The 4,760-nt window shown below is 38.2% G+C and overlaps 1 pseudogene; it reads right to left on the bottom strand.

The window, feature by feature from the left end:
- Positions 1 to 3,007: 3,007 nt before the first annotated feature.
- LOC114051228 lies at positions 3,008 to 4,478 on the bottom strand (annotated as a pseudogene).
- Positions 4,479 to 4,760: the final 282 nt, after the last annotated feature.

Raw genomic sequence — 4,760 nt, 5'->3', positions numbered from 1 at the left:
GATTCTGGACATCAATATGTGACTGAACGGAAAGGGGTAGGAACTCACCTTCTAGTAGCTTCCTAATTTAATTAATCATTTTTGCTAATGGTGCTCATTTCTGCTGAAGGACGATTCATGCCCTCTAATTTCACTGTCCTGGAACAAAACTCCAGTTGCCTTTCCTAGTTACATCCATCCATATATACTATGTAAAATGTACAATTAAGTTAGTAGCTAAAATTTCCTGTATTTATTTTGAGCAACTTTGTGCTTCTCTTGCTCACTCCCTCCAAAGATGGATTGCTATATCCCTACACCGGCACCACTGCCTATGACCATTGTGCACCCAACATCCTCTGACCCTGTGGTGACCAGAATTTTTATACTTTGTTTTTCTTCACATGATTTACCTATCACATTTACTGAGCTTTTAAAAAATCTTGCATGATTGGAAAATAAGCTTTCATCTTTTCTCTTCCTTTTTGCTTCTTTAGCTAGGAAACTAAGGCAACCCAATGTACAGACTAAAGGGTGCTTTCCAATCCTATGCAGTATTTTAAGGGCTGCCAAGAGGGAGAAAAAATAATAATTGGGTACTAAGTTCCTATCCTTTTTCCAGATTAGTCAACTCTTTCCACAGGCTGTTGAAGAATAAGAAAGCAAATAAACGTCAACAGTTTTGAATCCAGACATTGTTTAATGACAACATTCCCATGTTTGCTGACCTGCTGCTTAACAGCAATCCTGTTGACATGGTGTAAAAGGCTTTCTAAGCCCTCGCAGGTAAATAACCCACTCCTACAGATCACTTGCTGGCTCAACTGAACTTAATTCACATAGAATTTATGGAGATGATTCATCCTTTGGCCAAACATATCCTGGCATTTTCATGGAATTTACTTCTTCATGTGATCATTTCATGGAAGAGAACAGAAGGAAAGGGAGAAGGGAAGAAGCATTTATACTGCCTACTGTGTGCCAGGCACTGTGCTGAGCACTTTTTTTTTTTTTACAAAAATATCATTTGATCCTACTAATCTCAGCAATGAACTATCAAATTAAAAGATCAGTTTTTCTTTCCTTTTTGAAGTTTTATTTAGGGCTTTTGCTTTTTCCAACCAATTCTAGATATATCAACAACTCCCTTACCTACTCCATGGAGCCCTCTCTTAAAACAAAGAAAAACAGTTAAACAGAACTGACAAAGTCACCACGCTAGCATATGCAACATTCTGCACTTCTAGTCCATCCCTCTCCCCCACCACCATCCCCCACAGAAAAGAGAGAAGGGTGTTTCATCACCTCTTCTCTGGGATCAAAACCAATCATTGCATTTGATCTGTGTTCAGGTATCTGCTGGTGTTGTTTTCATTTACGTTATCATGGTCATTGTTTATCTTGTTTTCTTGGCTCTGCCTTCTTTGTTCTAATTCAGTTAATATAATCTCCATTTTTTCCTCTGAATTTCTTATAGTTATTATTTCTTGGGGTACAATAACATTCCATTACATTCACAGATCACAATTTGTTCAACCATTCTCCAATTGACAGGCACTTTGTTTTCAGTGAAGCATCATTTTTAAGCAAAAGCCTATGACTAAAATGAAAAAAATCAAAGTTCCATATTTAAGAAAAAAAGCAAGCCTTTTGGGGAACAAGTCAGTTTGGTAGTTTCAATATTTTTCATAATCTTAAGTGAACTTTTGAGGTGGGGTCAAAAGACCCTACTGACCACCAACCTACCTTGTTTATTTCTGCTCAGTACTAGCAAGAAAACTATTCTAGAGCAGAATGAATACGTTTTTGATGAGAATTTTGATGAGATGACCTTTTTTTATTAAGAGTTTAGTTTGATGAGTGTTGCTATATTATAAAAAACAAGCTTGGCTCAAAGGAGAGATATGAAAAGACATCTTATCCCACTCCTCTGCAGGAGTGTTCCATGAGTGTGGAATGTTGTGTGAACTTCAGTTTTTCTTTATCTATTGACTGGTTTTGGTGATCTCTCTTTATTTCACTTTTTGAAAAATTCTTTGTTATAAGGAATGGCTCTGTGGGAGGGAAGAGGAATAGGATACAGAAGAAAATCCAGGTGAAGGAAACAAAGAATATGAATACAACCTAACTTAAAATATTTACTTTGATACTTTGAACTCTCGTTTCACTGATATTGGCACTCCCCGCACCAGTACAGGTAGCAGTCCCTCTATATTTTCATTCTATGTGATTCTTATCCATATTTTCCCACTAAACTGTGGATGGTCTACCCAATCTACTGGATATTTTTCCTTTGTTCACTAAGTATCTTGAGAATGTAAGTAAAATCTAACTCACGAAATATATTTTTATTAAATATAATTAAATTCTTAGTTCCCCATAATGTTTGATGAGATGGAGTCAGAATGATGCTTCCTTAAGAAAGAAGATGGAGAAGTAGACAAGTGAAGAGAGACATCTGATCAGTTAGAGGAAAATAACAAGAATCAAAGAGATCAAGACCATCACCTATTCAATGGATCTCCTTTCTCACCAATGTGAGAATACATGTACATAAATATAAATGTGTGTGTATACATAAACACATATGTGTATATACAAACATAGATAGATAGAGACATAGCTAATGTGGTAAATTGTTTTTGCCAACTACACATTTGTTATGAGGTGTTTTTTCCCTCTTTTCCTTTTTTTTTCCAGTGGCAAGGAGCCAGAAGGAAGATAGAAGAGGTTTTTGCTAATAAAAAATGAAATTCAATTAAAATAAGTACATCGATGCTATATCATGTAATGCTTATGTTATTAAGTATTGATATTATTTCATTGCTTATGTCACCTTTGAGCAAAATGTAGTGTCCCTGCTTATCTCTTTTAAGCCTATTTTTATTATTGCATTATTTCAGATCATAATTGTTACCAAAACATCCTAAATTCATTTCTAGTCCTTTATTTTAACTCTGTGCAAATTTTTAAGTTTCAAGTGTACTTCTTATAAACAATATATTATTGGATTCTACTTTCTTTTTTTTTTGTTTAAATTTTTATTTTTACGTAGGGAAAAATCAAATATACATTTAACCCAATTTGGTTGCAAGTTCTTTAGCTTTTGCCTTTTCCAGCTTGGCAATACGAGCCACTGATTTTGGACCCAGAACATTGCCACCCCAGTGACGATGGATCTCATCACATCTGTCATTGTAATTGGTTTTGATGGCTTCTACCAGCTTAGCCAAGGCTCCCTTATCTTCAGAGTTAACCTGTGTGAAGGCAATGCTTGTGCACGTCTTTCTGTGAACTAAGCAACCCAGCCTGGCTTTACCCTTGATAATACAGTAAGGATCTCCCATTTTTCAGCACAAGGCAGGTAGGAAGCCCACTAGCTCAATGGGGTCCACGTCATGTGCAATCACTACCAACTGTGCTTTCTTGTTTTCTACCAGAGTAGTAACAGTGTTAACACTTGCTCTGAGGACAGGTAGTCTCTTAGTGGGGACATTTCCTTTGCCAGCAGCTTTGTGTTCAGCCCGAGCCAGCAGCCCTTGCTTCTTATCTTGCTTTGTCTCAGGTCTGTACTTGTAAGCCAGTTTAAGCAGTTGAGTAGCTGTCTGACGACCCAAAGCCTGGGTGAACTGGTTAATTGCTGGTGGCACTTTCAAATGCTTATAAATGATAGACCTTTGATGCTGCAGTCTGATGTACCAAGGCCATTTGACAAATCGAGTAAGGTCCCTTTTGGGCAGGATGTCCTGACCAATGCCAAAGTTCTTTGGCTGCTTCTCAAACAAAGGATTGACCACTTTCCTGGCCTCCTGTTTCTTTACTACAGCAGGGGCCGGAGCCACCTTCTTCCCCTTGGCATCTTGGCGGGCTGAACGAGAAAGCTCTTGGCCGGCTGAACGAGAAAGCGGATTCTACTTTCAATTTCATTCTTCTATTCTTTCACATTTCATTGGTGAATTATTCCCATTCACATTCATGATTATGATTTTTAAATTGTGTATTTACATCCATCCTATCTTTGTAATTTTATCTGTCTTTGATCCCCATCCTTACTCCTCTTTACAAAGATGATGGTAGTGATGAAAGAAAAGTGTGATTGATGCTGGTGATACATAATTGCTGTGATCTGCCTCAGTGTCAGTTTCAGTAGCCCTCCAGTCTTCCCCTTGACCAGACTCTGATCATTGGTTTGTTCTCTTTGTCTGTTTGCTTTTTACCTTTTAATCCCCTGTTTGTGATCCAAAATCTAAAGATGAAATTTGTTTTGCTTGGAATGATTTCTTCCTTGACTTTACCCTCCCTTTTAAACCTCCTTATTTCCTCTTTCTGTTTCCATTTCTTATTATGCATGTGTGGGCATGCTGCAGGCTCATGCAATCCTCCTTTTACTACCTTAGAAAGGTACAAATTTCATGTGATTCCTGCTCCTTAATTAGGGTCCTGAGTAGTCTTTGGCATCCCTTGACGTTCCTTTGAGCAAAGTTCTGGGTGGCCACCATACTCCCTGGGATTTCTGCTTTCGGGGTGCTAGTTGAATACTCTAGCATTTCCTCTGTCAGGATGCTGTTATTGAAAGTTTCCAGTCTGCTTGCCTACAGAATGCTGCCTTTTCTATTGGAGCACCTCTTCCTCTGACCACAGCTTCAGGCTGGGTTTTTGTGCAGTACTGGGCTGGATGAGAGGGTTTACTACAAGTCACTATTCAATCTGGTGCTCTTTTAGATGACTGCTGGAGGAAAAGTAGGAGAGCTGGGCTTCTGTGTGACCAACCATGTGGCCAT

This window comes from Vombatus ursinus, unplaced genomic scaffold (genome assembly GCF_900497805.2).
Source record: "Vombatus ursinus unplaced genomic scaffold, bare-nosed wombat genome assembly UNPS02014802.1, whole genome shotgun sequence".
NCBI lineage: Eukaryota > Metazoa > Chordata > Mammalia > Diprotodontia > Vombatidae > Vombatus > Vombatus ursinus.
Note: the sequence above shows the minus strand (reverse complement) of the source record. Positions and strands in the feature narration are given on the sequence as shown.